General features: G+C 43.7%; 2 long non-coding RNA genes across 2 annotated transcripts; one reads left to right on the top strand and one right to left on the bottom strand.

The window, feature by feature from the left end:
- Positions 1 to 2,004: 2,004 nt before the first annotated feature.
- Positions 2,005 to 19,015, bottom strand: LOC311530130. Its single transcript, XR_014713940.1, has 4 exons — positions 18,912 to 19,015; positions 17,798 to 17,920; positions 17,385 to 17,552; positions 2,005 to 2,260 (listed from the first exon to the last, which is right to left on the bottom strand). It is a non-coding gene; the product is annotated as an uncharacterized lncRNA (long non-coding RNA).
- LOC311530123 lies at positions 18,933 to 23,105 on the top strand. The gene is made up of 3 exons (XR_014713936.1): positions 18,933 to 19,144; positions 19,381 to 19,445; positions 22,500 to 23,105. It is a non-coding gene; the product is annotated as an uncharacterized lncRNA (long non-coding RNA).
- Positions 23,106 to 25,788: the final 2,683 nt, after the last annotated feature.

Here is a 25,788-nt window from a genome sequence, read left to right on the forward strand (position 1 = left end):
TGTCTTTGGATTGGGATATTTTCCATTTTCCATACAGTATGGAATGATTGTAAGGGAGCTCGGCACAATAGCATCTCAGTGGTGAACTTAATGGAAACATCATCTCTGTACTGTGGAAGAGGACAAAATAATGCTGCCACACGCACAGCCCATGTTCTAGATAGCTGCAATCCGGAAAAAAGTTATACTTTGAGACTACTAAAATAATCAGCATGGGTATTCTGTTATTCAGCATTACCCTTTATGTTTTATGTTAAATGACAATGCAATTTCTGGAACATGCTCCTTGCCTAGAGTCACAGTATCCAGCATTTCTTTCATCTCTAAAGAGGTTTCATTATCTCCTGCAGTCCTAAAAATGCTATTTTGCTCCATTGCAGGCCAGACTGAATAAGGGTAACAATAGATAAATGGATTGGGCGTGATTGAGCCAGTTTAGATACATAGCTGTGCCAGCCCAGTAAGAACACCAGTATTTCACTATGCAGCAGAGGCAAGTCCTCTAAGGAACAATTCCTCCAGAGTTCACATTTTGTGCTGAAGGTGATGGGGGAAGCCGAGTCCACCTTGCAACATACTTACTCCGCAGCTTGCATCCAGACAGCTCCTTTGGCAGGTGCAGACAAGGGAGCAAAGTCAAATCTCCACCTACTTCTGTCCCTTTCTGCCTTGTCCCACCCCGTCCCTCACACTTGCTTGCAGTCCCCCCTAGGCCTGCAGCCACGATCAAGATAGGTGCTACCTGGCTGCGCAGGAGGGGTTGGGGTTGGCTGACTCACACTGTGGCTGTGTAGGGTGAGGGTATAACCTGACTATGTGCTATTCTGAACATGTAACTTGATTTCTCAAAACAAAACAAATGCAGAAACAAAAGGTGTCAAATCTCACAGCCGCAGGGTAGGCCCACTCCAGTCCTCCAAGGCATCATTCAGGTAATAAAATAGAATCCCATCGAATCAAAACTAGCGTGGGTGGGGGGAAGGAAGTTACTGACAGCATTTTATTGGTTATCATCAACAGTATGTAAGAGGATGGATGAAAATGCTGCTTCTGAGCCTGGGGGGCGGGGGTAGGGATTAATAAGCAACTCCATAGCCATTCATGAGTAATAGATTACAATTTTGTAGATAATAAATTCTTCGTCTGAGAAGCTCCAGGTTATTTCTTACTTCCACAGCTACTTGGTTAATGTAACACTAAGCCAGCCACCTCAGCTGCTTGCTGTTTTCTAGTTTCCCAAGGTTTCTGACTGCAGTAATTCTAACTGCCAACTCATGCTTCCTGTGACCACTATTTAGTCCCTGCATATATGCAGAAGCACACATCTCTTCAAACAATTAAATCACCCCAAACTGCTCAGGGACTGCAGACCTGCGAGTGTTATGTGAGCAGTTCCCCTCCCCTGCTAAGTATTATTGACAAATCCATCAAAGGCAGTGATGCATTGGTTTCCACCTTACCTAGAAGGACACTAGGGCAACAGTGACATGCTGTCACCGTGGTAACTGCTGCTGAAGTGAACAGCCTGTTGGGATAGGTGACCTCTGTTGGCAGCACGCCTGGAGATGTAGCAGTCGCAGGGCAGCCATGTTACTGGGACCCAGAGGAGCGGCCTAGTGCCCTCCGATTGATTCATTAGGCCTTAAAGGTATCGATCGCTCCAATTTGCAGGAATTTATGATATTGATATGGGACTGATTAACATTTTGTGCCAGACTGGTTCGATATGTGCTTGTAACAGCTTTTAATGATTAATTGACTTTTATGATTCCATCTCAGTGCTGTCAGTGAGCTGTGAACTGTGGGCAGGCTCATTCCCAAACTGCCTCTCAAGTGGCATAGGGCAGTGATTGAATACCTCGGAAATTAGTGTCCTAGCTGTCTCATTTTATGAAAGATAAATGCTATGACATTTAATGCAGACCTTAATTTAGAACAGAACTAAGCAAATCATTTCGCAATTTAATCATAAACAGGTAAATATCAAAACTTCTTTTAGCATTTTACAAGTTAAGCAGACAGACAATGGAGGTAAAGCAAAGCATGCAATGGGGAAAAGGCAGAGGTAAAATAAGGTAATGAGGACTGGAACAATCAGCATTTTAATACTCAGAGCTTAATACTGATAATAGTACATCCGCAATTCAGATGTGTTCTGCTTAAACCAAAAATCTCTTTGTCTCTTTTTCTCTCAGATACTCTCATTTGCTTTCCACCATGTTAGCTGTAAAGTGAGGGCCTATTCCACAAGACATGAAATCTGAAAGAAGAAAAAAAAAGGGTAATCTGCTACCTAAAACAAACATAAACATTATGGAAAAATTGCAGAGGAAAACCAATATTGTATTATACTCTATAACAACTGAAAGAGATTGTCTGGAAGGCTGTGTGCTGTCAACTCCTACTTTGTTGTATTCATATTTATAGTCTATTCCTCTCCATTCATTTTAATTAAAAAAGATTACAAGTTTCTTTTAAAATAACTGTCTAAGCAAGACATCAGATTATGCATGTTTATCCATAAAAGAACTAAAATGACATACTTTGATTCTCTTTGAATTTTGTCTTCCTTACCATTCCATCTAGCTGAGTTGATTGACGTAAGGAATAAGGACACTATGGGCCAGATTCTCTAAATCATTGGGTCTCTTTGCACCACTGGGGTAGTGCAAAGAGACTGGAGAGATTCTGAATCTTCCCACTTGAGGATTCCCTTGGTGTGGAGTAGGCCCCAGCTCGTGTAAAGCTGGCACAGCTGATTCCTATTCAATCTGTGTCTACAGCAGCAATTTCAAGTAGTGTGTTGTGGGCAGGAAGGGGCATGGCTGAAGAACTACTGGCCTACGCCAATTCCCATCTCACAGATGGCCCCTAAGAGCTGCGTTTCCCAAACAGAGGGTCGTGGGAAGGTTCTAGATGGGTCGTGGGCCTGGTGTGGCGGGGAGATCCCCGGGCGGGGGAGGTGTTGGACAGTGGGCCCGCCCCCCATTCACTCCAAAGTGGTGGCTCTTGTCCCATGGGGCTGGCCTGGCTCCTCACTCCAGGCGTTGTGACCTAGCACATGGGATTGCAGTACCTCTCAGGTTTGATCTGGCTGCCCGATGCCACTCACTCAAATTTGTCCTGGCCGCCCCTTGTCATGATCCCATGCACCAGATTGCAATGCTTGGAGCACAGAGCTGGGCCCAGTCCCACAGAACCAGAGATGCCACTATGAGATGAGTAGAGGATGGGTTTGCTCGCCAATCCCCACTCCCCTGGAGCCTCCCCTCTGCACGAGGCCAGGGTTAGGGTTGCTGTGCTGGGGTGGAGGGTGCTGTTCTGGGTGGTCAGTGCCCCTTCTGAGGAGCGAGAAGGAGGAGGCAATGGAAGAGGAGAAGGATGCTGGCCTATGATTTTGGTTCTCCTCTGCCCACAAATTTGGACCCCGGGTGGGTTGCAAAATAAGACAAAATGCAGTCGGTGAGTCACCGGACTAAAAAGTTTGGGAACTGCTGTCTTAGAGGACATAGCCATCTGATGTAGATTACTACATCCTGAGGCTGCTCTAATCTACACCATCCAGGCTAACAAAGAACTGACCCCAGAATCAGAGATCCCTAGCTGGCTCTTTTACAGCCCCTCATACTCATCTTAGCTGCACCCAGTAGACACTAGGTGCAGCTGAGAATCTAGGCCCATATTTTAATGTGTAGCTATAAACTAGTGTTTCCTTTGCAAACTGGCTGGCCAGTTGCAAGAGGTTACGCACAAGGTTCCTGGCCCCCGTACTCCAGTGAAGAAATGCCATTTGCTCCCTGTAAAAAAAACCACACAGATACACACAATGGGTTTCCTTCTCCCTAACTGAAAGGAACAAATGAAGTGGGGAGCCTGGCCTGGGTTGCTTGGCTTACTGAAGAGGTCCCTGCCAGGGCAAGTGAGCAGGATAGAAGAACAGCAGGGAGGCAAACAAATCACAGATGAATAATGACAAATGTTGATAAAGTCATGGATTTTATCTGCATTTGGACATCCTTGATTTGCTTGTCAGTTCCCTCTTCTGTCCTGTGCACACTGAGCCACATTCTTCCCTCAGTTATACCCATTCAACCCCATTGATTTGAATCAATTTGCCTGGCTAATGATGCTGTGAGCAGAATACGGTCCACTGTATATTTAATTACATCACAGTAGTTATCCATTCAAGAAAACAGGAGGACATTGGCAAACCCTTTCGCAAAGATAACATCAATCATTTTACCAAGAAACAAAATTTCTTTCTGCTGCAATACATCAACCATTTCTTGACAAAATCCCAAACATTATATTTCCATGAGTTCAGAGGGCAGATACCAAGTGCAATTTCCACCTGTAGATGGTGCTTTTGTTTTGTTTTAATTATTCCTTTTTTCCCCCCAGTGGAATAGCAGAGTTTAATTAGGCTCCTTATAGATTTCTTAGGCAATTTTTGATTATATATATTTCACCGTCTTGATTATGGTCCCGTTTAATTCATGAATGTCCCAAATTATGAGCATTGCATGGAATCAGTTGCCTTTGGCTATGTTTGGTATTATTGTTACCTTCTGTTCAGTTAACGGTGTGTAGATAGGCACTGGAAAACCTCAAAGCTCTTTCTGCTGTTTTGGAATTGAGAAAGCAGAAACATAATTGCTTTTGTTGGATCACAATCCTGAATAGTAAAAGATTTTTTAAACATCTGCCCTTCCTTTGATTGGCTTTACATCGTCTCTCTTTTTTGTCTATTGTTCATTATTCTCCATTATATTCATTAATGAAAAAATCTATCCATGACAATATTTCCATATGCTGTAAAATGACTGGGATTCACTGCATTTAATCTGATCTAGCCCAACAGAAGCCCTTAATAGAATGTGACAATATATGTTAATTCTGTGAGGTTTGTATTTCATACTTGTTCTGTATAATATCTGATCTGCCCTGCATACAGTCTCCACTCCCATAGCTTGGAGATTTTTAACAGAGCCAAATTCTGCCTCCTGAGATGAATTTGCAACACCTAGTGAAGTCAATGGGAGTTCTGTGCATGGATGGGAAAGCATAATTTGGAGACTCAGTCCTGCTCCCATTCAAGTCAATGGCAAAACACACATTGTCTCAAATCTGGCCAAGACCAGGCACTAGTGTAGTTACATTTAACAAGAGATTCACTCTGACAGGAGAATTTGCAGGTATCACTACATGCTATCTTCCCCTTTCCGTTCTATCTCTAATCGAATGACTTGATGCATCTCTTTTCTTTTCTAGTACTGCTGTCAAATACCTGTCATGATATTAACATCCATTCCCTGAGAAATTTAACAGCAAGAAATAATGTCGATCCCCAAGTGGACTAGCATAATCTGTTCATTCCACAGAGAATCTCTCTCTCTTTTTAAAATACATTGGAATTAAGAAATATGCTCAGTATTTTAAAACAGAAAGGTAATACAAATAAATGGGGAATTTTCTTGAGTCTGATGTTAAAACAGTATTTAGCGGAATCTTAAGAGTTCATCCAAATGACAGCATAGTGCATTATTTTTACTTGACTTGTGCATTATATTTGACATGAACACTGCAAATATTTCCATGCTACCTGTGAACTAGGCAAAAACAACAAGCGTTAGGATGGTGACTTTCCAGCTTGCTCATTGGATACATCCATGCAGCAATTAAACACCCGTGGGTGGCCCAGGTCACTGACTTGGGCTTACGGGGTTCAGACTGTGAGGCTGTAAAATTGAGGTACAGCTGTTTAGGCTCAGGCTGGAGCCTGAGCTCTGGGACCCCGCAAGGTGGGAGGGTCCCAGAGTCCTAGCTCCACCCTGAGCCTGAATGGCTGCACTGCAGTTTTACAGCCCTGCAGCCTGAGCCCTGAGAGCCTGACTCAGCTGGCCTGGGCCACCCACGGGTGTTTAATTGCTGTGTAGGCAGAACCATTTAGGACTAGACTTTCCAAAGAGTGGAGGGCCAGATTTTCAAGCAGTCAGAAGTCACAGTTGGGGCCAGAGCCCAAAGAGACGTAATCCCTCCAGGAGCTTCTGCAGGTATGCAGTGCTACACTGTAAAGCATGGCAGCTTGCAACCTCTTGAAGGTGTGGAGAGGGGTCTGTCATAAAAGTGGCACACCCAGGAGTGCTGGCAAGAGAAAGATACTACTCAGTGTTTCCCCTCCTGTTTACATGACAAGGGAATGATTTTCAAATGGTGCCATCCCTGTCACACGGCAGGAGTCAGTGTCCACTGATAGAGAGGCTACTGTTGCAGGGTCCACTTTGGAATGGGTAGTGCCCATGGGGGCATGGGGAGGACCGAACTTGTGCCAGGCCACTGTGCAGCAGTGCAAAGCTGGCAATGCTTTGTGCAGTCTCCTTTCCCCTTAAACAATTGGCAGTGATCAAATACAATCTAGTCCTCATTATTTGCCTTCAGTTTCTTTGATTGTGTTTTGGAGCTATGTTGCTAAGGAAAAGAGATAACCATGGTTAACTGATTGATAGAAAATAAAGAGTCATAGCAAACATCTGGAGAGCCAGATGAGAACAAGCCATTGTTTGGTTTAATATCCTTATAACATTTTCTGTAAGTAGCTAAGCTGAAGGCAACAGCCTTCATCATTTTTATTATGTACTTATTCTAAAATATTAACGAATAAGCTGAAAAAGCAGTGCTGGATGTATACACCGTCATCCAGATGTGATCTGAGAAATGGGACTAGGTGGCTTATAAGGCCATTAAAGCCAAATCATCACCTTTGCCTCTGTGGGTGGAAGGGATGAACACCTGGTGGATTCAGGCACAGAAAGGGGGTGCAGAAGGGAGAAGTGCGATCTCTGGGGGTACCTTGGGGATGTGGAGCCATAGTTTGGAAGGGGATGGCGCAGGGGCCCATCCATAACTGAGGCAGAGGGACAGCCAATCTCTCTGTCGCATTGTACCTCCGTCAGCTCAACAGGGATTCCCCGCCTAACTCAATGCTCACTAAAAGAAAAGGAGTACTTGTGGCACCTTAGAGACTAACCAATTTATTTGAGCATGAGCTTTCGTGAGCTACAGCTCACTTCATCGGATGCATACCGTGGAAACTGCAGCAGACTTAGGTATTGTTTCATGTTCTCTGTGTGTATATAAAGTCTGCTGCAGTTTCCACGGTATGCATCCGATGAAGTGAGCTGTAGCTCACGAAAGCTCATGCTCAAATAAATTGGTTAGTCTCTAAGGTGCCACGAGTACTCCTTTTCTTTTTGTGAATACAGACTAACACGGCTGTTACTCTGAAACCTGTCAATGCTCACTGTTTCAGCAGTACTTTGAGTGGGCTCATTCTCCACACTTGGAACAATCCCTTGAAGTATGGTTCTTGGGACAGCAAAGAGAGTGGGAAGCTATGGCTCCATGTCTCTCTCAGGGTCATGCTGCCAGAGAAGCAGGGAAATAAGGTGGTGGCAGATAGCACAGAGGCACAGGGCCTCCAACCAGTTGGGTAAGACCTCTAGAGGGTCTCAGGAGATCTGTACGTTCCATGAACTAAGCCTCCTGCCACACACAGAACAAACTGAGGGAAATGCCAGGGGTGAAAACACTTGCCTTGTGGGACAAAGACCTGAACAGAGGACAACCTGGCCCTAAAGCCCACATAGATAGTAGCAGTAAAGAGGCTAATGCCTAACCTGCCTCAAATTTCTGAAGTTAAAGGTCCAGTTTTATTCCAATAATCATTATTCAATAATAATAATAATTCACACATATATTGCACTTTTCATCAAAAAATGTCAAACTATTTTAGATACATTCATAAATCTTCAAGTGCCTCTGTAAGAAAAAGAAGTATTATTCTTATTCCCTATTTTGCAGAGAGTGAAACTGATACAGAGAGTTTAAGTTGCTTGCCTAAGTCACTCCTAAGGCTGTGCTTTAACTGTTAGACAATACTTTTTCTAATTTAATTTACTGTTAAATCAATAGCCATATCCCAGAGCTATACAGATCAGCTGACTGACTCGTCAACATATCTTCAGTGAATATGTATAATATGTGTATATGGCAACGATCATGTACAGAGTTATATTGTTTTGACTGTATGAGAGATTTGCTATTAACAAACATTGTTGCATCAAAAATGGACCTTGTTTTAGGAGACACACTATTTTTTCTAATTGACACATCAGTTTTGAATCCATTACAACAGAAAGCTGTAGTACCAGTAAACTTCTACACTTCAGTTTTATATGATCAAATATTACTCTGAGTTTAAGTGGACCATTTTGTCTCAAATTCCATAGAGATGTAATCCATATAAGAAAGAAAGAAAACAAACTATTTTTGGATACATTTGGGCTATGCAAGTCAAGCCACTGCTGAGCTGCTTTAAGCTCATCTAAGAACAACAGACAAATCTATTTCTATGTAATGCACCTTTTTGCCATTTTTTCGGTACTCACTAATACTCAAACTCTTTGTATGGAAAATAATACACTTAGTGTCATGCCATCATACTACAAATACAGCTGTTTTTAAACTAGTGTTGGTCCCAGTCCTGGAAGCCATCTGCACGCTAAACTCCCATTGACTTCAGCGGGAGTTCTCTGAATGGAGGGCATGCATGATGGAGCCCACCAAGCAGATGGTTTCCAGCATTTCTTATGTCATTGTATATCATCTCTGCTCCATCTCTAGCTAGATAATCACCACTAAAGAAAGCCCCAGCTCTCAGCTTTTTGATAGACTGGAAAGGCCAAGTAGCCTGCTACTTCTTTAGACCCTGTTTACTCTCGAAAGGGTTTGTTGATATAGGTATACTCATAGATCTATGCCAGCATACCCTCCTAGTGTAGACACAGCTTATACCAGAAAAAGAGTGCTTTTGCTGGTATAGCTTGTACCAGCTCCCTGAACAAAATAAGCCATAGCGACAAAAGGATTTTCTTCTCCATGTAAGCTGCACCTACACTTTTGCCAGCATAGTTATGACAGTTACGGGTTTAATTTTTTCACACTCCTATCCAATATGGCTATGCAGCAAACTTTTTAAGCGTTGCCCATACACTTCTGATCGTAGGAGTGGCCTAGTTGTCTCTTTTAGCAAGCTGTTTGCAGAGGATTAAATGCTGTTGGAACTATGTCACTGGAGGCTTGGTGGGCATATTTTGAAATTGTCCAGACTGACAGTTATTGCTGAGCTTTCTTTAATAGCACTCAGTGGAAGAGAGAAGATGATGATATAAGAAATACCAGCTATGCCAAAATACAGTATATTTTGGTGGATCCAGTTAAGTATGGCTGGATATTTGTAAGACAGATTGATGTGGAGGTTTGCAGAGGAGAGCGGATGACGGAAGTTCCTTTCAAAATTCAACTTCAGCTCTTCAGCTGAACTTTTAGATACTTATCTGTACCTAATGCAATACCATACCTTTGCCAGCTTGCCCAACGCTAATGGTAATATGAAGATCAGAGTGAAACAGAAAGTAGAAGACAAGCCGTCAGTCATGCAAAAAGTCTTGCAATAGTCAAATGGAAATGTCTTATGATTATTTTTAACATGAGTCAGTGAATCAAGTTATAGATTCTTTATAATCTTCCAGAAGAACTATTGCTGTTTCCATGCAAATGCATATTTTTATATTGTTGGCGTTTACACAAGTATTACTTGGGTATAGCACTAAACATGTGATTCTGCAGACACTTTCTTTTGATCATATATGAGTGGGTCATCTGGTTAACATTTGGCACTGACACAACCCCTTGTGCTCTTACAAATAAAAACTGCTCACTTTTTCCACCTACAGTCCCATCACGGTAATAAAGTGAGAGAGATGGCAGGAAACTACCAAATCAAGTCCATCCTCTCACATCTTCACCCAGGAATGTTCTCATCTCACCGTCTAAGCTTTCATTACACCTACTTTTAAAAAAAAATTGCATTAACTTTTCCAGAGACAGCAGAAAACAGTTTGTGACAGACCTCTCCCAATAACCCTTAAACCTATGAAAATTTTTAGTATTAATGACATTTTTTACTACTTACAAAGCAATACAATAAGATACTGTTGAAATGACATAAAAATTACATTTCCTTTGATTCATGCGTGGAATTCCAGGGTTTATCACTGAACACTCCCCATTCAGCACACAAGTCTGGGTGCCCAGAGGGAACTTTTTCTCCTCTCACACTGGCCAAAATCAGGAGAAAGTCCATTTGAGTCAGTTGAGTTACACTGGTGTAAAATTAATGTGAGTGAGAAGAGGATCAGGCCCCTACTTGTATAATGGAGTGATATAGCACTCTTCATAATTACATGCATGTAGCGAGGAGGCGTGACCTTCCTCAAAGAGTGACAGGGAAGGATCAAAACACGCCCCCTGGTGTGCAGAACCAGGAAAGCCATGTCTGCCTCATTGGAAGCGGAAGGGCAGGACAGGAAGTGGAAGTACAAAAGATGGGCCCTGCAGCTTAGTTGTGGTGGAGCCATCACAGGAGATGGATGTATCCTGCCTGCTGCTGGAGCCTGCAGAGGAGCTGCCAGGGCTGCCTCCTGGGGACTGGCCAGAGATCCCAGGGCCACTGGCTGAGTGAGACACCTACGAGCTACTAGGGCTGCTGCTGACCACCTATTCTGGAGAGACAGAGGACAACTACAACATAGAGGTACCAAACCTTGGGGATGTAGGAAGTAGCCCAGGGAAACGAGACAACAATTTGGTTGAGTGCTGGCCTGATAGGAGGTCAGCGTGTTTTGGCTGGATCCCCACTGATGCAGTGGCGGACCACTCTGCCACTATCAGGGCCCTTGGCTGGGAGGTGGTGGAGTTGGGCAGGCCTGCATCCCCTTACCCCCTAGCACCCCACCCCTTGGTGGCAGCACCCCATCTTAGGCCAGGAGGCCCATGGTATCCTATCAACTACCCCGTCTTCACCCAGCCCTAGACTTGGTTGGTGCTCACCCTTACCTGGGGCTCATAGACTGCTTAGCAGCTCTGCCCTGATTGCAGATCAGAGCCTACTAACTGTATGCTTCCCCATGCTGACTGAGGGACGGAGCACTAGGTGCAGCTAATTCCCCATTTTGAGCTAACCTTTACAGGTACTTGGCAGTGAGGAAGCATGGCCTCCCTCAGAGAATGACAGGGAGGGACAAGTCATGTCCTGAAATATGAAAAAGAGTACACATTGTTATGGAGAATAGAGGGGTATGCTTCTAAACTGTTCATTGTACCATTTTTTGTTAGCAATGGAAGTTTGAAAACAAGGAACTACTTCTCCTCTTACTTATGCCAGCTGTATGTTACGTTAATGTAACTCCATTGACTTCAGATGTGACATGGTCACATTTTGAAGGGGCTCCAGTTTGAGCCGGCAGATGGGAATGCAGTGTTGCTAGCACTGCCCTTGCAAAGCATCCAAATTTGGGGGTTGCTCAGAGTCTCACCAGATGACAAAGGAACTTTTGCCAGAACCACCTGCAGTTTCCCCCTTGGCTGATAGAGGGTGCTGTGCCACAGGCAGCCATAACTGCTTGCTTATCCTCTGCCCCCGACTGGCCAGAAGAGCTGCCCCTCTAAGTTCCACAGCAGGGGCCTTACTGCACTCCACCGCATGCAGGCAGTTAAAGTTGGGAAGCTGCCGGAGCCTGCCAGAGGACCGGAGGCTAGGGAGTTGGAAAGGCTACAGGAGGTTAATGGGGGGAAATGGGCCTGGGAGGGGGACAGGATCTTGCTGGGTGACAGGGTACAGCTGCAGGAGCCTGCCAGGTGTGGGAGCTGAGGATGGCAGGAGAACTGCTGGGAAGATTGGAGGAGCAGGGAGAGCTGTGTGCAGTGGGAGGGAGGGGAAGAGTCCAGGAGAAGCTGTATGGGGAGCTGGAGCATTGAACTGTTAACCTATGACTGTCTCACACACCGGGAATGAGCAGGGAAAGGTCAGAAGACAGAAAAGAAAGAAATAATATTTAATGAAAAAGCACAAATTATTTATTTTCAAAATAAATCTCATGATTTTTAGGCCAATCTCTTGATTTTAGGTTCTGGCTCATGATTTTTGAACTCATCAGGTTGGCGTGTGAGCAATTTTGCAAACACACAAGTAGGAGATTCTTTGAAATTTTTCCCCTGAATGTGCTTTTGCTTTTGGTAGAGCAGAAGTCAGATTTGTTTCCTTGTACTCCCATGTCTCTATCCATCAGTTGTCTCTTGTCTAATACATAGAATGTAAGCTCTTTGGGAAAGGGACTGTCTTTTTGTTCTGTGTTTGTACAGCGCTGAGCACAGTGGGGGTCCAGGGCTATGACTGGGGCTCCTAGGTACTCTGATAATACAAATAATAATACTAAATAATAAAGGCTGGTGTGTGTGTGTGGGAGAGGAGTTCCCAATGTGAAACACATTGCCCCTCATTTCTAGCGGTGCTGAACACCTGCACCTCCAAGTGACTTCCTTAGAGTGGGGGGTACTCAGACCTTCAAGCTGATCATCACAACAGCAAGGCACCCAATTTCAGTACCACTTTCCAAATGTTGCCCTTTATTTTTGCTGCCCTTTGAAACTGAAAAGAGAGCAGGAGTCTATTATAGCTTTTGTGATAGCTAAGGATGGACCACAACTTGGTCTTGCTTCCATGTGCTCAGAACTTTCTTAAATATTCTCCTTCCCAGCTGAAATTTCTCATCTTGGAGCCAGAGGGTGCATATTTCTTTTAAACTTTGAGCTAAATCCATCCATCAAATTTTGAGTAATGGAAAGATGAGGAGAATGCACTTTTAGGTACAATTTAATACATTGTTTTGCTCACACATAGCTCAATAAAAACTGTACTTTACCATTTGAATATTAAGACTGGAGAAACCGTTCCTGGAGAAGTAGGCCCTTCCAGTATTCCTCCCTCCCCCTCATTCCCCCCCCCCCGCACACACAGAGTGAAAAATAACAAATTTGTAAGTATTTACACATTGTTTTGTGCTTGTGCCGTGCTAACTTTTGCCAGTGACTGGAGCTATGATACTAATTGCATAGCTAAGGGCTTAGACCTGTTCCCATGGAAAGCAATAGGAAATCTTCCATGGAGAATCAGGAATGAAGTGTATCCTAGTCTTTGAGGAAGTAGACATGACCAAGATCGTCCTCAAAGATGAGCAGGTGCAATAATTAACTAGATTACTTTTGGTTCTTGGAGTCCAGTTCCCTTTGCCCTTTCCCCAGGAGGCTGAAGTACCATGGAAGAAAGTTTACTCTAAAGCATAGAGGTGACAAGGTCTCTGAGATATGTTTTGCTCACAAATCTAGTGACTGGTTATTCTGGCTTCCTCTGTACTCTTCTAGTACAAATCCATCTCTCTATAAGCTTTGTGCTGGCCATCTGGACAGGATGAATTTAATGATTATAATGCAAGTCTCACTATATTTGGTGTTCTTCTTCAAGTCCAGCTCCTGAGGCCATGTGAAAATCTCAGCTTTCATTTTTTACAAAAGGCCCTCAAGATTGTGGAGAAAAGCCTAAACTCCAACTGCCCTTTAAAGGTTTGGAAACCAGAAGGTAAATAAAAGAATCCCAAATGTATTATTATTTTTAAATGTAGTGCTTTTTAAGCCAATGCTGGGATTTTGGGGGGCTGATGGGTGATTTTTGATCACTTGGGGTTGGCAATACAGTATGTTTAATAATTTGAGTTACTTGACATGATGCTGACGACGAATTTGCGTTCAGTGTCAATAAGGACAAATCATGTTCAGCTTCATGGCAGCTCGTCATGCTGAAACCTTGCCCTCGCTATGTGACATCATGCTGAACACAACTTGTCCTTGTCTACATTGATTGTAAAGTCATAGTCAGCATTGGATCATGTGCAAAGATGTTACGATTTCCAGATGAATACAGAGCTTTAAGAGAAAAGGCAACCTTTGCTCCTGTAACTAATTTCACAAATTGCTATTATTCAACCTTCTTTTACTACTGCTTAGTGTTGTATTTTCCATCCTAAAATGTGATATCAATATGTATTGTGAAATTGCATGATTGCTAAATGAATGTGTTTCTTCAGCAAGGCTGTTTTAACTGCTAGGTTATTTTGGTAAGGAAAGAAAACATGTCGTATCAGTGCATCCATATCACAATGCACATGCTGTGTGTTGACTATCAAGGTAGACAAGCTCCACCAAGTTTTTTTTTCATACCCAAAGGAATAAAAACAGATTCTTCTTAAAAATCAAAATTGTCTTTGTGCAGTGTATCTGATTCAAACCATATTGTTAGCAAGGTGGAACACTGAAATCATTCAGAGTTTTCTATGGTAAAGGTTTAAGATTAGAGGGCCCTGAAGAAATAGAACACATGGGCCAAAATGTTCAAACTTGTGTACCTAGTTTTACTCACCTAAATCCAGACATTGACATCTAAATAAAAAGTGCCTGATTTTCATAGGTACTATGCATCCACCACTCTTGTTGCATCACTTGCTCCTGCCAGTCCTTAGCACCTTTGAAAATCAACCCGCTGTTATTCTCATCATGCCCAAGTGTGGATTTAGGTTTCTAACTTTATGCACCTAGGTTTAGCAATTGTAGCCATGGAGTTCAGAGCTCCTTTGGTCTGCTGGAGTGGTACTAAGAAATTAGACTAAGGAGAACCTGGCCCCTAATCTTTCTGCAGGAAGGCAAAAAGGATAAAGGAAGTCTGTGGAGGTTGACAGGTTATTTATCCACCCAAATATTAAATGAGCTCTAGAAAAAAACATAAGGACCATTTAGATACCTCATTGATGGGTTCAGTAAAAAGAACTTGAATAGAATCCTGTTTCCATCAACTTCAGTGGATTCAGGATCAGAGCCTTCAGGTGTTCTAATCAAGGGATTGTAACAATGTAAGATACCTTTACCCTTCTGCAGCTGATCCTGCTTGTGCCCCTTCTGGGACCAACAGAGATATCCAGTTTGCCTTCAGTTTCCTTTAGGCGTTGCACTCATCTTCTGAGTATGTGAAAAGCCACAGTGCTGAAAGACTTTCAGAGCTGCAGCTTAACTTCTTTGAATATAAAAGAAAACTCAGAAGTACATCAGATTATATGAGCAAAAGAAAATAGGTGGCATATTTTAGGTCAAGTTGCAATCTTTTTTTCCTAGCTGATTAAAACAAAATCCTCCCTGGATGGCTGCTTCGTAGCTAAAAGTATCAATCCTGCACCAAGTTCATGTTGGACCTTTCTTTTTAAACTGGAAATTGTGACAAAGATCCATGTCAATAGCCATCCTCCTGGATTCGGACTCTTAAGAAAGGGGACAACTGATAAATACCCCTAAGAAATATTTGATTTGAACAACATGTGGGTAGAGTATTTTGGGACAGCTTTCCTCATATTTATTCCTCATTTAAGAAAGTGAAAGGTATTTTTGTTTCTACAATGTAAAAGATAACATAATTGGAGCTATGTTATATATATTTCACAATGGAGCTGACACTTTTTTAGAGATTTCTCTGGATCTTCAGGAATAAACTTCTGCTTCCTAATATTGGGATTCTAGGTATCTGTCAAGGCATGAACTTTTCAGCTCAGGACAAAGGCTGTAAAAACATCATCCTCATACCAAAATAAAAGTCAATTGTGGTTTAGCTTATGATAACTCATCATGCAAAAAGATGGTAACATCATCTGTTGTCTAATGATTAGAATACATGACTAAAAGCCTGAGCTGCCTTCTAGTCCTCATTCTGCACAGATTCCCTATGTGGCTTTGGATAAGTCACTCACATTCTTTGGCCTAATTTTTTACAGTGACTAATGATTTAGGGGGGTCTCCGTTTTTTGGTGCCCACTTGGAGACACCTTGAGGCAGCCTGGTTTTCAGAGGGTGGCTGCTCAGCACTTTCTGAAAATCAGGTTTCTTTAGGGAGTCTCAGCTTGGGCACCCACAAACCCGAGCATAAAAATCATTAGTCACTTTTGAAAATGTAGGGCTCTGTCTCAGTTTTCTCACATATAAAATAAGATTACTAATAATACCTACCTTATTTGGGTGCTGTGAAACTTCACGTATATTTGCAAGGTTCACTGAGATGGTGGGATGAAAGGGGGAGGGTATATACTTTGTTATTAGTCAGTAATGTTCATAAAATGTCAGAAGACTGCCCAGAGCAGTGGTTGTTATAAATCACTCCTATAACTTTAACAATGCAAAACCTTACATAAAATTTGGCCACACAACACAGAATGGTTTGGTTCAGCGGTTATGATGATGATGAACTGTCTGCCTAATATAGTGCAGTATGGAGCAGCAGCATCAGAAGAGATGCACTTTTGATCATTTCCCTTTTTAGTTGCTTATCTAAAGGAGCATTACATTATATTTTCCTTTATCAGTTCAATAATGTTGTCCTCCTGGACATGATGTAAGATGTTTTAACTGTACATGATATAGGAAACAAGAACTTCACAGAGATCTGCGTCCAGTTATCACATAAGTTCAGAAATGGACTCCAAGTAAATATGATTTGAAGAATTAACAGATGTAAATACAATTCTTGATACTTAAGGTTACAACAAGGTTACTGTTCATGGAGTAAAATACCGCAACGTGTAGAGAGAATACTTTCTGCCTTCCTTTGGGACTGTATACACAAGTGCAGTAGATAGAAGCGAATGAAGCAGTCAGTTTGTCTTACAGGCCTCTGTCTATATTAAAAGTGGGGTTTTCAAGAATGCTCAGTGTTGACCTAACTCTTTTACTCCACTGGTAGCAGAGTTAGGCTAATCCTGAATGCTTGTGACAATCCCACCCTACATTTCCTCTAGTACTGCTGTTTACTACTGGTTCAGCAGAAAATGTCTGGGGCTGAGCCACATCCCAAACCAAAAGGCCTTCTGGCTGCCCACTCAACCTACAACTTAATCCTGAACACCAGCATTCATTCAGGCCAAGGTGGTATTTGTTCATTTCGCCTTTTTATTTCTTAGGAAAGGAGCTGATCTGCCAGCTCCTCACAGCTGCAACTGGGAGAGAAAAAACAAAAAAGCCGAAGTTCCCATATAGTCTCCTGGAAATTCCTGGGGTGTAAGACCTCTAGTAGGTTACAAAACACAGTTGGACCTTTGAGCAGAATTGTATAGGGGATTAAATCCCCCTCTCTTACTACAGGTACCTCCTCTTTAGTGTCAAGAATTTTGCTGTAAAATCTTTTCAGGTAACTGATTCCTACGTACCCCCCCCCCCAAAAAAAAAAAAAAGGATCCTGAAGCCATTTCTTGCAGGTTAGGAGATCACCTAACACTCACTCCGCCCCCCCATAAATCTCATTACTGTACCAGCACAGCTCAGTTTTCTGCTCCAGTCAGATTAAGGGGGGGGGGGGGAGTGAAGAAAAGTTGTAGACACTTAATGACTTTATAATGTACCTGTTGAATTGAAGAAAAACAGATGCATCATGTACATTTAAAATGTACTTTGCATCCCACGCTGGCAAGCTGCTTTACAGAAATCAGGCTACCATTAGGACTTGCTCCCGAATTTTTTTCTTCCAGAGAGGTGCAAGATTGTAGCTAATTTTCTGCATGCAGAGATCTCTAAAAGTAGAAGCAGGTGCTTTCAGGCAAATGGATAGAAGCTCAACAACAACAACAAAAAAATCCCCTGAAGCAGGCAGAGTTTGGAACATTATAATCCTGTTGGTTGTCTTTGGAGCAGTTTGCAATTCCATAAAGGGAATCCAGATAACACACTCCTGTATCCTGTAATAATTTGTATTTTAACAAATGTGCAATTGGCAATTAGAAAATTAGGAGGAAAAAGGGAACAAAACTGAACAAACCGCTTATTAATTAGCCATGTTCTCTGTGGAGCAGAAAGACGTATTGCTCCCGTTAGATGGCGCTAAAGACTTTACAACCACTTGTAAAAATGTGTTATTGTCCGAAACGAAAAGAAATGACACCTAAAAAGAGAGAGAGAAAATATCGGATCATAAACCAGTAGATTGGGAGATCTGAAGAAAAAGATGAACATGAGTGGTAGGGAAGATAGGATCTCTCAAGCAGCGTTTATGTCTCACGTGGGGACTTTCTAACATCAACAGATCTCTAGCCGAAATTGTCTAGCGAGAGCACTTTGGCAGTGAGTTTTCAACCGTGTGTGTGTGTGTGTGTGAAAGAGAGAGAGAGCATGAACCTGCAGCCCTTATTCAGTCAGCACCGCTATTGACTTCAAAACTTGAATATGGGTTTCAGGATCTTGCTCTTAGTAAACATGTGAAGATATGGCTCTAGAAAAATGCAAATCCACTCATCGTTGAAAAAACTTCAATGAGAGGTCCTAGACGTGCTGCCAATCCATTTCTGAGCTGTGCTTTCGTCTGAGCAAAAATAAATAAATAAATACATAATTTTTTTTTAAAAAATATGGATTTGGCTAAACATTAACTGCAGGACCTGCGTGTGTGTGAGATAGAGCGAGCGAGAGAGCATCAACATGTAAAGCTTGATCAAACAAATATTCAAGCCCCTTGTACATCAGTGATGTAGCCTGTTAAGAAGCAGCAAAGAAAGCATGCACATGTGTGGATCCCCCCCCCCACACACACACTTTAAAGTCCCAGTTTGTTCTCTTTTTTAAAAACCTCATATGTGTAAATAACTAACTGTATGGCAGCAGCATAGGTTGTTAGTGCTGCGACCGTGTGATCCCCATATGGGAAGTTTCATGCCCCTCAGACCGCTCTCAGCATCTCGGGGGGCTCCCTGGAGTGAAAATATTGATACGTTAATGAAACTAAAATTCTAATGTTCATTTTTTGATTGTTTTCCCCACCCAGGCTACATGAATCAGAAGTAGAAAGGGGAACGAACTATACAGCTCTGTGGGCTGGGTATTTAAATTAACACCCTAGGAAAGGATTAGGGTTCTACAAATGAAAAAGAAATACCCACCACGTCTGTGTTCCTACTGTTGGGCCGCGAACTTTCTGTCCGGGTAAGTTCTCCTTTAAGAAATGAACTGTTCCTTATGCATATTTAACGCTGTTTGTCTGCAGTATCCAGGTGACGCGGGGCTGAGGCTCACATGCGGGAACTGAATTATAGTGGAGTAAAGCAGCCACCCTTTAAACGCACTCTCGGCAATGGCTCTAGTTGTGAGCCAGTTGCTCCTACTATAAACATACGTAAGTCAAAACAAGAGAGAAAGGGAGGAGGGGTGAATCCTAGTCTTGGGGATGAGTAGAATATTTTGCTCCTTTCCACGCCAGACCTCATACCACAGCTGGAAACAGGGTTTCTTGTCCTGATACCCCCCTTTTCCCCCTTCTTCGTCCAGACTCAGGGTTCCTGAGCTCTGAGCCCTATATGTGTGTGCCTTTATCTTGTGCAGATAAAATGTTGATTTCAGATTTTCCTTTAGATGAGACCGATTTCCTGTGTGTGTAGATGTGTGTGTGTCGAGTGGAGCGGAGGACCACCGCCAGGGTAAGTGAATCGCTTTTGGGGGTGGGGGGGGGGAAAGAAGAAATAGGGAGAATATAATCACACATTCATCAGAAGGCTAGTCCACCCCGTTCGTGGTATGATCTGGCAAATCATGTTTAATATGAACGCGTTATAAACCGAGACTCTTAACTATATAGTACGATGGTGTTGTAAAAAATCATCAACTTGGCTAAGTGCTCATATATCCAGAGAGAGAGAGAGAGAGAGAGACGTGAAGCCTTCCCTTGTAGATCTTCAAGTGGGAGGGAGAAACTTCCACGGCCACACTCTTAGCGGTTCCCTGTCTTTAAAGTTAACTAGTTCAAGTGTGTTGTTCGAAATGGGGTTCAGTGGTTTTGCCTTCAGATTAAGTTGCTTTTCGGTCCTCGTTGTGAATAGCAGGCATGTGTTTATACACACACACACATATATATATATATACATACACACTAGGTACTTTATGACTCCATCTGGAGAATTTAAAAGCCCAGAGCTGTAACGTTTATTCTTACATATCTTACCAAAAAAAGGCGGGGGGGGGGGGGGAATGTGTGAGACACGTCTCCAAGTAGAACCCAAGTGCTTTCCCTTCTGATTGAAAAGTTACATGCAAACGGCTTTATTTTAACATTGCCTGCATTTGTAGTTTTCAGGAAAATTGTAAAAGGAGCTGGCGATGAAGCCTCAGTTTTATTTACTAATGTATTAATTATTATTATCGATGCTGAATTGACTTAAAGTGCTTTGGAGGCCAAACTCGTTCCTGTTAGTCAGTTACAATTACTTTCTTTTCAGCTGATGTTTTAAATATAGTTGGGAAGAGGGGGTGGGGGAGGTGTCCCCACTCACCGCCCGAAATGGCCGGGACTAAATATGTTACTGTTTCTAGAAGTTTGCTGTTACTTTGCATAACCATACGAAACTTAGCTGCGTCTGTGTTGGTGTCAGGTCACACAAAGGTGTCAATGGCAAGTTTAGTTACAACTTCTGTTTCTCATTCCTAATGTGCTAACTCCAGGATTTAAATAAACGAGTTTTGCAATCAGTCTGCCCAGGAGCCCTGATGAGTTGGGCTTGCGATGTATTTTGTGCTAGGAACAGGACAGCTGACTGTTGGTTCGTTGTTTTTGAAAGACAAAGAGGCATCAGTGGGAACTTAGGCTCAAGTGTTCTTTGCAGTCTGATCTGACTAGCGTTGACTCCCCTCCCAAGTGCTAAGGCTGCAGTTCATACCCAGTGGTAGGAGGGTATGTGTGCATATCAGAACAGTCGCTGGGTTGCTGCTGGACTCTGGAGAGGGCTTTGCATGCCAGCGAGCGAGGGGCAGCTCCCAGGGGCCTGCGATAGTCACTCTGAAACAAGCAATGGGCAAAATGGGCGTTCGGAAAAGAAGCCGAAAGATCAGTGGGGTCGAGGTCACCTCTGCGCTTCATATTTTAGCAGTCCCCAACGGGCTTCTTAGGCCATTGAATGCGGTAGGGGCAATGCACCTCCAGGTCCGCTGTATATAGATCTTCTGCAGCAGAGACACATCAGGGCTCCTTGATTGTTGTTTAGGTGTTTACCAGACCGCAGTAAAAATGGCCAGGCTGAAATGTAAAAATACATATTGCGGGGGCGAAAGTCCAGAGATTTGACAAGCAGCAGGAAAGTTTAGGTAGATTGACACACTCTGGGAAATTCTCCCACGGCCAAATACACAGAAATGGGATGATGAATTATTTCAAAACAGGTTTTAGCTTCATAATATTAAAGTTAAATGAAATATGCATCTATAACAGTAAAATGCAAGCATCGCAATAAAATATCCACAGGGCGATAGTGATCTATTTACAGCTGAATTTTATCAGTTACCATCAAATTCACTTTTGCATGTGAACTTCGAGATAAAAATTGTTCTCTCACACACTTTATAGAGCGTGTGTGTGCACATACAGTGTTTATATCCTTTAAATGATGAGCCAGCCCTCATACAGAATAATATCTATTACTCTTCCACAAAGCTGTGAGAATCACACTCAAGGTGTGAGCATACCATGTTCTTTTAATACTTTGAAGGGAAAAAAAAGCCTCCAAAATCTAGCGCTGAGTCCCTTCTTTGGAGAGGGTGGTGCCCCCCTGAGACTGAAGCACACAGCCACTCGCTGGAACCCCCCACAAAAAAAGCCCCCAACTTCTGGAACAAATTGACAAAATACCTAAACATTTTTGAAAACTAAGGTTATCGAAATTTAATACAAAGTGAGGAAGGGTGGAGCTTGTGTCTTTGTTTTGTTTGTGATTACTTGACTCATATATTGCCCCGCTTGGCTACCCAGTTGTGGTGTGTATATAGTCATATGAAACTCTTAAGTCCAATAATACTTTAGTCATCATTCCATATCATCTTTCTCTGCGTGCATATACACAGATTGCAGATGTGCATATTTCCCCGATGATCAGTTACACTAAGTATTTAGAAAAAGACAGTGGGTGTTCAGATTTGTAAAGGACTGCTATTGTTAACGTGTTCATGTTTTACGTGTTATAAGACCAAAGTCTTTTTCTCTCTTACGTATTTCCTCCTTACACTGTAACACAGCAGGGAAGAAACCCATTTATCCTTATTGGGGAAACACTTTTTGCGTCTCAAAGATCCCCTCTCCCCTTTTGTCACCACGTTGCCTCTCTGCACGCGCATTTTGGTTAGAGATGTTTTTCAGATGCCAAGCAGGGCAACCAAGATTTATTCTGAAGGGCACCTGTAAAAATAAACTTGTATCTGGAAAGGCAGCTAAAGAGAAGCGCTTAATTGTGTATTTACCACTTCCGGAGACAATTCAACGAAACTTCAGGCCAGATAGTTTCAATTTAATATGATGGGGGGACAGAAGAAATAGTATTGCACTGGGACCCAAAGGACACCAGAAACACGTATGTTGCCCGTCTCGCGTGGAATCCTTTGGTCCAATGGGCGTTCATGCCGGGATACCAGGAGGCACATCAAAAGCGTGGGTCTGCTGGTATCAAAACAGAAAGTGTGAGTGGCTTTAACCAACTATTTGTCATTTCTAGGCGCGAGATCTAGGGACACTAGGTGGGGGGAAATACCGTTTAATCGGCGGAGGGACATTATCATCTGGACAATGCACATTTTGTCACTGGCGAAGATTTGTATACAACTGCAAAGCCACAACTCATGTGATGACCACTGCACACAACGAGCCAAATCGAGTTCACTGTGGGCACAAAGGTGGCCCCATCGACTCCGGGGTAAACGGATGGGCTGGAAAGCACTTGAACAGGGGGAGGCTGCTCCCGGAATAGGGGTCGGGGGGGCGGGGAGAAGCGGGCCGGATTTAGCCCGATTCTTTCCCCCGTTGAAGTCAGTTGGTGCTTTGCCATTGTTTTCATCAGGAGCGAGATCGCGCCCAGCAGGCTGCAGTGTCCCGAGTGTAACTTGAACTTGAAGAAGGTATCTGGCAGTGGGTTGTAGCCTGGAGCTCTCTGGAAAGCAGTCACAACTCATTTGTGTCAGAGCTGTAGCTCGCTGTAACATATGCAGTCCCTGCTAGAAATAAATACCATCAAATCTGCTACCAAAAAAGAAAGGCTTCTATTGTAAATATGCAGAGGAAAGAGAAAGGGAGGCGGATCCCCTATCTTGCCATTTCCAGTGCTTTGAAATCCCCAGTATTTGTGAGTGGTTTTCCTCTTCAACCTCGGTATCATTTGCTAAGGTCTGAGGAGGAAACCTTTGAAGCGGGGACTATATAGGCTCAGAGCACCTCCCTCCAATCCCACCCCGCACCAGCCTAGTTCTCAGTCTGGATTCTGGATGCATCTGGTATTGATGCCTCTGTTTCCTCAGACCTTTCTGTACCTCGGGCTATGCCGCCAGTGCTCCTTAACCCTGGCCTGGAGAGCCAGGCCAGGGTCGGGGGGACCAGAAAGGCGGGGATTCTTCTGTCTTGAACTTCAGCAAAGCTGAGAACAAACGTAAACAAAAGCTGGCCCTGGAGTAAGAGCTGTGGGACAGCGGGCTTGGTGTCCAGCCGAGCCAACTGCAGATGTGCTGTGGTTTTGCTTTGTTTTACAGAGTAACTCTCCCTTTGAGCAGAACGGGTCAAATGCGCGACTTGAAAACTTGAGCGCTGGCAGCGAGACGCCCTTGCCTACCCAGCTGGATAATGGGAGGAAGCAGGGAGAGAGGGAGGCGGTGGGGAACCCTGCGAGGGAGACTTTGACAGAAACATGAACTCCACGTAGGATGCTCTGGCTGGGGGTGGGCGGATAACCGCGAGTGACTTATCTGCGGGTACTAGGTACCGCATGGTGAACGCTGGTGGCACTGAGGCAAGTTTTAACCTCCCTCCTGCACCCCCACCCCCCGCAACTCCGCAGCATCCAGGCTGGGGTGGGGTGGGGGGAGGAGGATGTGTGCGCGGCGATGCGCCCGGCCTGGGGCTTTGGGGAGGGAGTGCTCAGTCGCTGCTATGCCCCCTGCGCCCCCCTGCCCTCTCTCGCTGTCTTTTTCGGGACCTTGCAGAAAGGAGGGTGGCGGGAAGAGAGGTCCCAAGAAGAGTTGGCTCGTGAGCAAGAGCGAACACCCCAATCACCCCGGTTGAAACAGCCACCAGACCCCGTTCCAGGTGCCCTGCCCACCGCTGCGCCCTCCGCCGTGACACCGGCTCTCCCAGGACAGCCCTGCACGACGAGAGCCCTCCCCCCCCCCGTCTCACTCTGCCCTTTTCAGAGGCCGCGGCCTGTGGCCCAGCCTTCACGTGGCTGCCCGGAAGACAGAGTCGCCAAATCCTGCTCCTGGGCAAGGTTGACAGAGACTCAGGAAGTGGGGCCCTTGGCTCCCTGCCTGAACAGGGGTGAGCAAGTCCATGGCTGGGGCAGGTTAGCTGGAAAAGCAGCTGTCAGCAAAGGCGAGCAGGAAGAGACCCCCCTCCAGGCCACGTGATTGAAATCCAGGCTGATGCCCCAGATAAGCCAGTCCTTATCAACACCTCCAGAGAAAGCTTTCTGCTCCCCCTGATTACGGTCCAGCTGCAAGTGCACAGTGTTTCATTCGCAGGGTCTTTAAACTCCCGCTGTCCACGGGCAGTCGCTTCTATTCAAGCCATAACGCCATGCCCCCTCCACAAGCCACCGGCGTCGCTGCACGTCAGTGTGGTAGCCGCCGACCCACGAGCCTTCTAGGGACTCAAACGCACGCCCCGCGCACAAGGTTCCTTTCCTTGGAGCTGTGCAATAGGAGCCCCAGGATGGCTCAGGCTGATGGGAAGAGCTTAGGGGCAGGCTCAGCTATTGAACGCGAAAGGGGGAAACCTCTCCTCTAAAACGTTCAGTAGTTATGAGAGAAGGGATAAAAATACGCGCGCAAAAATCTAGTAGATGTCAAAATCACTCAGCGCATAGTTACCGTGCGGTTTTTAGGGGACTTGTGACAACAGTTTGGAGTGGATTGGTCATTCCCCTAGGGCGTTCTTTTCCAATATGGGCTCCAAGGTGCCGTTCAAGGCTCAGGAACAAAGCGGGCATCTAATGGCAAGGTAATGGTCCCTCTCTTTTTGTTTATTCTTGTGCTAATAAGGGAATTCTGCTCTACAGAGGTTGGCATACTGAGTTACTTAGATTTATTTGGCAATTAAAAAGAATAAAGTCAACCAGCTTGTTCTTCAGGTAAATATGTGCCCTGTGTTCTACGTAGAATGGCATAACTCCTTTCGCCTAACACTCAAAGAAACATAGGTATCACTAGCAGTATTAAAAAGTTCATTTCAGCTATTAATAATGATTAGATACACTCTAATCCCCTACTTTTAGTTTCAAATAAAAAAGGAAAAAAGGCACTATTTTCAAGTACACTCTATTATAGCCAAAAGGAGACAGTCCTGGCTAAAAAAAAAAATCTATGTTTTGGTTTTTAAACTAACTAACTAACTAACTAACCTGTTTTAATCACTATGATGTAAATTGGTGAGCACATCAGGAAACTGAATGTTTATTTTCTTCTTTAGAGGTGTCGATAGTATTTGATCTTCAACATTTCATAGAGCTACATGCTTAATTTAATGTCACTGATAGGAGCTTTTAGCATATGGAGTTAAGACATTTTTTTTACACATATGTGATTGATATATATCATAGGCCGGCAGGATTTCTGTGTGCATATTTTAATCTTTTGTAAATAAACTGCGGTGGACGTGTGCATGTTTGTGTGGGTGCGTGTGTGTGTGCAAGAGAGAGAGAAGCAAATGAAGAGTCTGACACCTTACAATTCATCTATGGCTTTTAGTGTGGACTCTGAAACGAATATCTATTAGATTTCTTTGAGCAATATCCCAGTCGGTTA

Source organism: Lepidochelys olivacea (genome assembly GCF_965140295.1).
Source record: "Lepidochelys olivacea isolate rLepOli2 genome assembly, chromosome: 1".
Classification (NCBI taxonomy): domain Eukaryota; kingdom Metazoa; phylum Chordata; order Testudines; family Cheloniidae; genus Lepidochelys; species Lepidochelys olivacea.